The sequence below is a fragment of the Felis catus genome, chromosome C1 (assembly GCF_018350175.1).
Source record: "Felis catus isolate Fca126 chromosome C1, F.catus_Fca126_mat1.0, whole genome shotgun sequence".
In the NCBI taxonomy this organism is placed as follows: Eukaryota; Metazoa; Chordata; class Mammalia; order Carnivora; family Felidae; genus Felis; species Felis catus.
In genome coordinates this window covers 101,567,968-101,580,156 of record NC_058375.1, presented here as the reverse complement: position 1 = coordinate 101,580,156, position 12,189 = coordinate 101,567,968, and the positions used below count along the sequence as shown (strand labels likewise).

The following is a 12,189-nucleotide window of genomic DNA, read 5'->3' as shown; positions in this document are numbered from 1 at the left end:
TTACGTTCAGTAAAGCTAAAGACTGTATCTATATGATGTAATATTAAAAGGAATGTGTTTTAGATTATTTGAGTACTTAGATTATTCAAATAATTGGATGGATTATATGGTCAATCCAGATCAACTGTTTAATATTTGTTCATGATATCCTAAAAAGAAGAGTCTTACCAATGGCTATATTAATGAGTGGTCAAATTTCATTTGAATGAAAGAGTGATCCATTGTATAGCCAGGGAGGGGGACAAAAACATAAGAGACTCTTAAATATGGAGAACAAACAGTGGGTTGCTGGAGGGGTTGTGGGAGGGGGATGGGTTAAATGGGGAAGGGGCATTAAGGAATCTACTCCTGAAATCATTGTTGCACTATATGCTAACTTACTTGGATGTAAATTAAAAAAATAAACTAAAAGAATTAAAAAAAATAATAAAGAGGTCTTTAAAGCTAAAAAAATAAACAAATAAAGTATATGCTACTGCACATATCTAAACATATCAGAGGTCAATTCATACTTCTTATGTTCCTTAGGCATATAGTGATATATGTGGCAAACATTAGCGAGTCATATTTTTTTTTAAGTTTATTTACGTATTTTGAGAGAGAGAAAGCATGCATGCATGCGAGCAAGGGAGGGGCAGAGATAGAGGGAGAAAGAGAGAATCCCAAGCAGGCTCTGCAATGTCAGTGTGGAGCCAGACATGGGGCCAGACATGGGGCTTGAACTCAGGAACCATTAGATCCTGACCTGAGCTGAAATCAAGAGCTGGAGGATTAACCGACTGAGCCGCCCAAGGCGCTTACATCAATCCCATTTTTATGTACCCATATAGAGATTAACCTTGTTCGTGACGAGAGACACATCTTCTACACAGATGGAAGGGAAGGAAGAAGGGAGAGGAATAGACAAAGATACATTTCTAAGTGTCTTTGTGAGGGGCCAGGAGGCAGAGTGCCAACCTGGTGTCTTCTATGCTTTCTGTGTGGCAGGAGACAAGATCATTGCTGAAAGTTAGAGAAGCAGTAGCCATCCCACTGGCTGTCCTGTGGGCCTCCCCCTGCCCCCCGCCTTTGGGACTCCCTCTTTTTGCTCTTGTACCTTCCATGCCTCTATCCCTACCAGTTTCTTCTGTTTAGCCTGTAAAGAAGCTCAAGACTCTTTTGCTCCTCCAAAAGTTCCCTTGATTCTCATCCTCTCATTTCTTCTTTCTCAAAACCCTCTCCTTCATGGCTTCTGGAACACCATATTTTCTTGGTTTACCTTATCCTATTTGACTTCTCTTTTCTTTTTGAATTTTTCTCAGATGTCATTCCTCAGATTCTACCCTCTCCTCCTCATTCACTGTTAGAGTTGGCATCTTTGCATGCAGGTCTCTCAATTTTAGCTACTGTCCTAAATAAGCTTCGGGTGGAACACTATGGATTGAGGAGAATTAAAATTCTCTCCTCCTTTCAGAAATCTTATCTCAGAAGCTCCCTCCATCCTTCCTCTGCACGCATTACACTCAACCCTACAAATTAACGTGGTAGATTTGTATCCCACAAAAAATGTATGCCATTCAAAATAAATCTTATTACATTGTATAATACACCAAAGTACAACTGAGACCAGACAGATGAAAATATTTATCACATTATTTTTTACTGCACTTGGCACATGGGATTAGGGAAGTTCACACTCAGGAGGAAGCCATAAAAACAAGTACCAGGTCATCAGCTCCAACTTTTGTAAGGAAACTGTTTTCCCCTGGGACATACGATACAGGCTTAAGACAGTATGAAACCTGAAAAAAATTTTAAAGTAAGGAGAGACAGTTCTCATCACAATATGAAATGCTGTGGAATCTACCAGACTTGACTTTATGAAGTTTACTCACAGGACAGATCAAGTTGCCTTGTCTTGGATGAGTGAAGTCACTTCAAATTGGTCAGAATCCTGGGATAAAAAATAAAAAGGAATGTGAAGATTCTTCAAAGGCATGTCTGAGAAAACACTGAGAACCTACCAGAGTTTTAAATTTAGAGCATAGAAGGTGTTGAAGTCTTGGACAATCTGTTTACTTGACAATGTTTGAGCTGTGAAAGTCATGATTAATTTCCTGACCTCACACAGTGCTGATGACGTCATCCTCCTGTTTTCATTTTCAGTCTTCAGTGATGATAATATAATAGGACTTTAATCACTTTGGCTTAAAAAAATAACTCTTCTTTAATTCTTCTAATTGCCACGATTACTCAAAAGCTCTGTAGAAAACCTATTATTAAAATATTTTATAGACGACAAACCTTGGTATAGAGTCATAGGGACTCTATTGATATTAGGAAGGCTATGTGAGTCAATGCATTAATATTTGAGAGAGTTTCCTAAAGAAACCAGGAAGAAAATTGTGGTGTTGATAGGTAAAATTAAACTTAATAATTTCTCTTTAGATTATTTGTATTAAGAGACCACCACAGTGGGATTCCTTTAAGTGAAACACATGAAATATTCAAATAGAAATAGTGAACAAGCCAAGAGGTTCTTAATCACAAGTACGCTATAGAGTCCTCAGAGGAGTAGGTTTCCCTGTGTTGGTACCATCTCTGGACATTCTAATTTAACAGACCTGGAAGTCTATGTTTAAAAAAAAAGTTCCATAGGAGATTCTGATGGGCACCCCTTCTTGGGAACTACTAGGCTTTGTTGTATATTTCCTGCACACTGGGCCAGCACTGAAGATTAGCAAGTGACAACACCGTGAGAAGAAGCAGCACAACTTTCAGGTCAGAACATAGAACACTGGCAAGTTTTCACTGTGGAATGTAAAGGTATACGCAAAATATTGTGAACATGACAGCAATAAATGAATAAATTAGTCTACTGCATTGGTTCCTAAACCTTTTCGTTCCACAATGTGTCTTTTTCTGACTTGGTTATATCCCAATTTGGTGCGAAAAAAGCCCAACACTTACTGACAGACAAACTGGGCCTGTACCACCTGGCTATTAATGAGGCACATCACTGCATCTGTTATTTAGGATTCATAATTGTGAGCAAATAAATGTATTCCAGCTGATTTAAGTGGAAAAGCAATTTATTGAAAACCTATTAGAATCCCTGGAAAGGTAGAGAATAAGATTGGGCAATTAAGCAGGAAATGAGGGAGGCCAGGCAGTCCAAGCCATGTTCAAGAACTGCTTATGGGGTCTCCTTTATCCTTCTTCTCTGTGGCACCAGCACCCAGATCCAGAGTCTGGGGTGGAGACATCTGGTCACTAAATACAGGTCAAGTGCTTACATCCATGCCAAATCAGAGGCTGGGAAATCAAGTATTTGGCTTTTCAGCCTCTATAAGTAGGAGGTAGTTCTGACTGCCCCCGAAACTTCTATGGTATAAACTTCCTCAAACAGAAAGGAAGTTCACATACAGGGTAGAAAGAAGTGTACTATTTTATTGATTGAGGAATATGGTTAGTGAGATTTTTCTGGTTAATTTGTAAGTTGATATGGTAAGTGTTTCTGAAATATCAGTGCGTTTTCTACTCTAGTAAGTATGGTAAGATAATTTAATGTTCAAAACTTAGCTCTACAGTTCACACACATGTGATCTTGAGCAATTTATGACATCATCTGACGTTAACTTTCTTCATTGGCAAATGGTGATTTCAATAACTCATACCTCTCAGGGTTGTAGCTCAAATAAATTGGTACACACCAAGCAATTTGTATACTGAAAACACGAAATAATCATTAAGTATTGTTACTATTCTTTTGGTCCTATGCTCATTATTTTTAGCTTTACACTCTGTAGCTATTGATAAGAAGGTATAGGGGACTGTCCTGGAAATCAATTTCTTTTGAGAATTACTATAATTGAAAGATACCAATATTTGAATCCTGACTAAGGGTTAGTGCTGTGGTGGTATTTTATTATTTAATCTGTGAAATTACTGATTGTGGGAATTCAAAATTTCTGGTGGTAAGGCACATAAGTTGCAATTCATTCTCTCCCTTCATAAATACTTAAGGCATACTTACCATGTGTCAGGTAATAGGAAGGAATACATGGTGACTTATGCAGGGTCCCTGCCTTTAAGGGATTCCCAGTCAAGTGGGAGAATAGAGAATTCTAACAGAGAATTCAAATAGAGAATTACAACATTGATGCCATTTCACTAGAAATGTATAATTCCAAAAGGTGTCTAATTAGTATACTAAATTCACTCTAGTGATCTAGATTAAAACATAAGATTTTAAACACAAATGTATTTCACATGTAAATTGGCATGGATCATGATGCTGAAGTCCTTTTGTTTGATAAATCAGATTAGTATTAATTTTGACCTTTTGTAAAATCTATTTTTTATTTTTTTATGTTTATTTATTTTTGAGAGAGAGACAGAGCATGAGTGGGGAGGGGCAGACAGAGGGAGACACAGAATCTGAAGCAGGCTCCAGGCTCTGAGCTGTCAGCACAGAACCCGACGCGGGGCTTGAACTCACAGACCACGAGACAAAGTTGGACACTTAACTGACTGAGTCACTCAGGCACCCCTGACCTTTAATTTGTAATCGCAGTATTATTTGCACTGATAGTTATTCAGCTTTGTAACATGAAACCAGTATGCTTTGTAATGTCAGTTAATTTAATGTGACCCTGAAATTCAGTCACATTAGACTGTTATTTTCTAAACACATTATACTCGGTGACTTTGTCTATGCCTTTGCTTACTCTGGAATTCTCTTCTCTGTCCGTCAAACTCTTGCTTATTCTCCAAGAGCCAGATCAAATACCACTCCTTTGTTTAGTTTTTTCCAGTCCTTGAAGCCAAAATTTAGAGCTTTCCCTCTTTGAATTCCCAAGAAGTTTGTTTACCCATTTACTATGGTGTTCATTTTATTGTGCCTTATAGTTATTGATTTATAATCTAACTTATTAGTCAATCCTCATGCCTTCTTGAAGGCAGGGACCATATCATTTTTGTCTCAGTATTCCCTCAAGTATAGTATTTTGTTTGCATTTAACAGAGGAAAGGATTCCAAGTCTAACGGGGCTTGTTGAGTTAGAAAAACAGATGGAATTAAAAACAACCAAGGCAGGGCCATATTATACTCCCTGAGCAAAGGGGGTAGGAATGTGTGGTAGGGGAGGGCACAGGATGAGGCAAAATACTCTTGTGACACACATGCCCGGGAGTCATCACTGGGAACACAGGTTCTGTGAAGATGCTGCTGTTGTGACAGCCCTTTGGGCAATAGGGAATGACTAAATATTTAGGCTCGCTAGATTGAGAAGTGGGGGTGGGAGGCACTGGTACGTTTCCTGCCTCAGTTAGGAATTGAACTGATGGGAAAACTAGAATTTCATTTAAGTTATTGATGGGGTGAATCAATGGGTCCTGCTAGTGGCAACCAGTATGTGGGATTTTAAGCAGGGTGGGTGGTATTTATTGCAGTGCTTTAAGGAAAGTGATTTGGGGCAATGCGGAACAGTGAAAGCTTAGATGTAGGCTATTGGAATAGTCTCAGAATGAGTAATAAAGTCCTAGATTAAAAAGAAGGCAGTGGAAATGGAAGGAAAGGACTGCAGTTTGAGACAAAGCATTGTGTGTACTATCCTGAAGCCAGTTTTTTTTTTTCTTAAAAAAAAATCTTGAAAAAGGGTTGTTGGGGTGCCTGGGTGGCTCAGTTAGTTGAGTGTCTGACTTCAGCTCAGGTCACTATCTTGCAGTTAGTGAATTTGAGCCCTGTGTTGGGCTCTGTGCTGACAGCTTGGGGCCTGGAGCCTGCTTCGGATTCTGTGTCTCCCTCTCTCTCTCTGCCCCTCCCCCGCTCACACTGGGTCTCTCTTTCTCTCTCAAAAATAAACATGAAAAAATAATAAAAAAATAAACATTAAATTAAAAAAAAAAAAGAAAGAAAAGGGGTTGTTAAATACCAACCAAACTGTTATTTAAGTAATCATTCAAGAAAGTATTTTATAGGTGGCATATGTAAAAAAATTTACAAATACATTGTTATTTATTATATTGGCTGGAAGGAACTGAGTCTTAGCTTTGTCATATACCTTATTTAAGATCACACCATTATCTGACATGAAGCACATTGGGCGGCAAAGCTCTGTTTCTGAGTCCAGCTGTCTAGATTTGTACCTCAGATCTGCTATGGTCTAAATGTATGATCTTGGGCAATTTACGTACACTCCCTCAGTCTCAGTTACTGCATTGTGTTGTTGAGTAGATTACATTACACAGCTTGGGCTGCACTCATCAGCTATGGCTGGGGGAATGGAGTGAAGAAACTTCAACATGGCTGTGGATAGCCCTCACCTAGGTTTGGGTAATGCCAGTTCACAGAAAAACAAGGAGGGAGGCGGGGCTGGCTTCATGGTTGTGTGACTCTTGCAGCCATGCAGGGTCTTAGGCTCGGAAGGGCCCCACCCTTGGTTTAATGTTGCCATCTTGAAATTCTTAATAATTTTTGAACGAAGGACCACCTCTGCATTTTCATTTTGCACTAGGCCTTGCAAATTATATAGTAGGAGGAGAGGTTATTGTGAGTGGAGCAGATACATCCTAAAGTAGCATTTTTTTGTTTTTTGTTTTTCAGCACTGACTGAACATAATACCCTGGGAGCTTCTAAAAAACAGATGACCAGGGGCGCCTGGGTGGCTCAGTCGGTTGGGCATCCGACTTTGGGTTCAGGTCATGATCTCGTGGTTCGTGAGTTCGAGCCCCACGTAGGGCTCTGTGCTGACAGCTCTGAGCTTGGAGCCTGCTTCAGATTCTGTGTCTCCCTCTCTCTCTCTGCCCCTCCCTACTTGCACTCTGTCTCTCTCTCTTTCTCTTTCAAAAATAAGAACATTAAAAAAAAATTTTAAACGCAGATGACCAGACCAATTAATTCAGGATCTCCAGAGGTGAGGTACAACCCTGGGCATTTTTGAGAAACACTGTCTTAGATAGAAAAATTCCTACAATTCCATATACCACTGCTCTCTATTCCCCATTGTAAAACCTTAATTAGTCTCTCTATGACTAAGAAAGTATGAGCTTGGGATCCTCAGCCTGCTACTCATGGCTGTTTGCAATCTGGCTCCACATTCCATTTCAGTCTCAGAACTTAAATTTTTTTTTGGTTCTCTACGCTCCACCCTAATTGGACATCTCACCGTTATGTGAATATTGCCTTTGTTCATGCCAAGCCCCCAACTGGAATGTCCTCTGCTTCCATCTACCTATGCTGCTAAGACATTATTCAAATACAACCTCTTAAAAGTTTCTTAGATTTCTTCCTTTTCTGAATATTCCTAGGTAATTTTAAATAACATGTATATTCTTCTTTGGTTTATTTGTGTACATGTCTTACCTCTTCTATATGTTCCTTCAAGGGTACGTAATGTGTCTTATGAATTTTTATATCCCCCACAATGCCAAGAATGGTTCTAGGGGCTCAGCTGCTGTTTAAATATATACTTTAGTACATGAGTAACCAAGCCTTATTGCCCTCACCGACTAACCCATGCATTTTGTGTAATACCAGCAGGCTTAATCATCTATTTGCCAATAAAGATCAGTTGAGAATAGCAAAATCATGTCACTTTACTGAGACTGAAATCAAACCTTCAAATGACTCCAGTGGGTCTAAATTTTTTCAGTAATCAGAGTATGAGATGTTACCTTGCAGTCCAAATGCCATTGGGTAAGTGAGCAAGAAATATTCAGCTTGACTGCATTATTTTTTTCTTTAATTTCAAAAAGTACATTAGTACCGAAAGATAATTAGAGTAATTTCAGGGGCTCTGGGACTACTCAAAATGTCTTCCTTCATAATTTAAGAACATCTGAAGTTTTACTCCCTTCTTTTAAGTGAAGGGATTAACTGTTAAAATGCAGATATCCTTGTAAAGGAAGAGCCTTCTCTCCTCTAGGAGACTAGAACTGCCTCCTAATAGGGAATGTCCGGTTTTTGCCTCCTGATCTTTTTTTACCAGAATGATTTATTGACGTATAAGTATGATCTCTATCGCCCACTCCGATTAAAATATTTTATCATCTCCCTATTGCTCTGAAGACAAAGGCCACAATATAAATACCATGAGGGAGTGGAAGGATGAAGAAAGGTGAGGAAAAAAACCAGTAAAACCACTTAATGGTTTTGCAGAGTCTGAGACCTTTGGTTCAGTCATTTGTTCTGCATTTGCTTTTCTGAATCACATCAGCACAGCATGGGACTCCTAATTCAGGGATTCGTACACGAATGTTGTGAAAAACAACAACAAAAGTCTTCAAGGTATTCTACAGTGGCTCTAACATTCTGACAGAGAAAAATTAGATGGCAGAAGGACAGCTGTGTGATCCTGGGGTGCAAGGTCTGATTTCCAGCATATTATATGGCCAACCAAAAATTCTCTTTGCAATAACAAAGTCAAATCATTTCCCTTGCTTATGTGTTGTTTTTCCATTGCATCATCTGTGTGGGAACCCAGTGACCCACAGAAAAGTTCCCAACGCATGCTGACTTCACCCAGGTGATGAAGCTAAGATGTAGTAAGAAAAATAACTAAGGTCTTAAAACTATTCTTCGTAACAATTTCTTGGCTTCTGGCAGAAGCTGAAGTGGGACATTAAAACATTATTCAGATAATTAATACTTTACTCTTATCCCTGCCATGCCCCAAGAATCTCTTTAATATTCTCCCCACTCCCTCCCTTTCTCTCTCTTTCCCTCTCTCTCTCTCTCTCCACACACACACACACACACACACACACACACACACACACACACGCAGTATATACATAGCTATTTTTAAAGCTGTAAAAATTAAAAAAAAATTTTTAATGTTTATTTATTTTTGAGAGAGGGAGAGAGAGCATGAGTGGGGGAGGGACAGAAAGAGAAGGAGACACAGAATCCAAAGCAAGCTCCAGGGCTCTGAGCTGTCAGTGCAGAGCCTGATGTGGGGCTCGAACTCAGACCGTGAGATCATGACCTGAGCCAAAGTCGGATGCTTAACTGATGGAACCACTCAGGCGCCCCAAAACTGTAAAAAATTTTAAATTACTAGATTTCATTAAAAACAATTTTTTTTAACATTTATTTATTTTTGAGAGACCGAGAGAGAGAGCATGAGCAGGGGAGGGGTAGAGAGAGAGGGAGACACAGAATCCGAAGCAGGATCCAGGCTCCGAGCTGTCAGCACAGAGCCTGACATGGGCCTGACATGCAGCGCAAACTGCTGAGATCATGACCTGAGCTGATCAGACACTTAACCAACTGAGCCACCCAGGTGCCCCTAGATTTCATTTTTTTAAGGGGAGCTTTCAGTTTACAAAAAAATTGTGCAGAAGTACAGAGAATTCCTGTATATCTTTTTTTTTTGTCCCTGCACAGTTTCCCTCTATTATTAACATCTTGCATTAGTGTGCTACAAATAGTGTGCTACAACTAATGAAACAATATTGATACTTTATTTTTGACTAAAGTCTATAGTTCACATGAGGGTATATTCTATGTTGTGTAGTTCTATGCATTTTGGCAAAAATAGAGTCATGTATCCCTCGTGATAATAACATATAGAATAGTTGCACTGCTCTAAAAGTCTTGTGTTCCACACACTCCTTTCACCTGAAACTCTGGCAAAAAACCCAAACCAAACCAAAACACCCACAAAACTGATCATTTATTGTCCCCATAGTTTTGTCTTTTCCAGAATGTTATATAATTCATTCTATCTAAAGAATTTCTTTGAACATTTCTTGCCAATGCAGCTCTGTTGGCAAGAGTCCCTCAGTTTTTGTTTGTCTGAGAAAGTATTTCTCCCTCACTGTTGAAGAATTTTGCTGGAAACCTAAAAAACTTCTGGGCAGTTTTTTTTCTTTTCAACACTTTACATATTTCACCCTGCTCTTTTCTTGTTTGCATTATTTCCTAAAGCTGTGTCCAATATAATTCTTATTCCTTTATAAGTAGCTTTCTTTCTCTTGCTTCTTTTAAGATGTTTGTCTTTGATTTTCTGCCATTTGAATATGACATGCCTAGTTATAGATTTTTTTTTTTTTTTTTTTGGTATTTATCCTGCTTTGGTGTCCTCTAAATCTTCTGCATCTGTGATTTGGTGTGTATTGCAAACTTTTAAAAATTTGGCCATTTTTAAATTTTTTATTAAAAGTTTTTTAATGTTTATTTATTTTTGAGAGAGAGAGAGTGTGAGGGGCAGAGGAGAGACACGGAATCCGAAACAGGTTCCAGGCTCTGAGCTGTCAGCACAGAGCCCGACTCAGGGCTTGAACTCACAAACCATGAGATCATGACCTGAGCCGAAGTCGGACACCTAACCAACTGAACCACCCAGGCACCACAGCCATTCTTTTTTTTTTCTTTTTAAATAAAATTTATTTGAGTGTATTTGATACACCATATTAGTTGTGGGTGTACAACATAGCTATTCAATGAGTTTATACATTATGCTATGCTTCCCACAAGTACAGCTTCCATCTGTCACCAATGCTGTATTATTGACTGTATTCCTTATTCTGTGCCTTTTATTTCTGTAACTTATTCATTCCATAATTGGAAGCCTGTATCTCCTGCTCCCTTTCACTCACTACCCCCAACCCCACAACCATTGCTTTGTTCTGTGTATTTACACATTTGATTCTCCTTTTTGATTATTCATTGTTTTTTAGATTCCAGGTATGAGGGAAATCATAATGGTATTTGTCTTTCTTACAGGACTTATTTCACTTAGCTTAATATTGTCTAGATCCATTCATGTTGTCTCAAATGGTATGCTCTCATCCTTTTTTTATGGCTGAATATTTTTCCACTGTGTGTGTATGTGCGTGTGCGTGTCTATCACTTCTTTATCCATTCATCCATTGATGGTTGCTCCCATATCATGGCTATTATAAATAATGTTATAATAGGGGCTCCTGGGTGGCGCAGTCGGTTAAGCGTCCGACTTCAGCCAGGTCACGAGCTCGCGGTCCAGGAGTTCGAGCCCCGCGTCGGGCTCTGGGCTGATGGCTCAGAGCCTGGAGCCTGTTTCCGATTCTGTGTCTCCCTCTCTCTCTGCCCCTCCCCCGTTCATGCTCTGTCTCTCTGTCCCAAAAATAAATAAAAAACGTTGAAAAAAAATTAAAAAAAAAACATTAAAATTAAAAAAAATAATGTTATAATAAAAGTAGGGGTGCACATATTTTTTCAAATTAGTGTTTTTGTTTTCTCTGGGTAAATACCCAGTAGTGGTATTACTGGTTCATATGGTATTTATGTTTTTAATTTTATGAGAAAGCTCTATATTATTTTTCAAAGTGGCTGTACCAACTTACATTCTCACCAGCAGTGTACAGATGCTCCTTTTTGTTCCATATCTTTGCCAGTACTTGTTACTTCTTGTCCTTTTTTTGATTGTAGCTATTCTGAAAGGAGTAAGGTGATGATATATCTCATTTTGATTTTCTATTTCCCTGATGATTACTGACATTGAACATCCTCTGATGTTCTGCTGGCCACCTGTATGTCTTCTCTGGAAAAATATTTATTCAAGTCCTCTGCCCATTAGAAAATCAGATTGATTGTTTGGTGTTGAGTTGTGTAAGTTCTTTCTACATTTTAGTTATTAACCCCTTAACAGATATATCATTTGCAAATACCTTCTCCCATTTAGTAGGTTGCCTTTTTGTTTCATTGATGGTTTCCTTCATTGTGCAAAAATTTATTTTGATGTAGTCCCAATAGTTTATTTTTGCTTTTGTTTCCCTTGCATTAGGAGGTGTATCTAGAAAAATGTGGCTATGGTTGATGTCAGAGAGATTACTGCCTGTGTTCTCTTCTAGGATTTCTATGCTTTCAGGTCTCAAATTTGAGACTTTAATCCATTTTGAGTTAATTTTTCTGTATGGTGTGAGAAAGTAGTACAGTTTCACTCTTTTACATGTAGCTGTCCAGTTTTCCCAGCACTATTTATTGAAGAGACTGTCTTTTCCCCATTGTATATTCTTGTCTCTTTTGTCATAGATTAATTGACCATAGAATCATGCATTTATTTCTGGACTCTGTATTTTGCTCCACTGATCTATGTGTCTATTTCTGTGCCAGTACCATATCGTTTTGCTTACTACACGTTTGTAGTATATCTTGAGATCTGGAATTGTGATACATACAGCTTTGTTTTTCCTTCTCAAGATTTCATTGGCTATTCAGCATC

At 38.6% G+C, this 12,189-nt stretch overlaps 1 long non-coding RNA gene across 1 annotated transcript in view; it reads right to left on the bottom strand.

Moving 5' to 3' along the window:
• Positions 1-353: 353 nt before the first annotated feature.
• Positions 354-12,189, bottom strand: part of LOC123379031 — a 29,426-nt gene continuing 17,590 nt past the window's right edge. Inside the window, exons 2-3 of the long non-coding RNA XR_006582955.1 lie at positions 1,875-1,933; positions 354-1,781 (exon numbers count right to left, since the gene is read on the bottom strand). This is a non-coding gene — a long non-coding RNA (uncharacterized LOC123379031). The remainder of the gene's footprint in view (positions 1,782-1,874; positions 1,934-12,189) is intronic.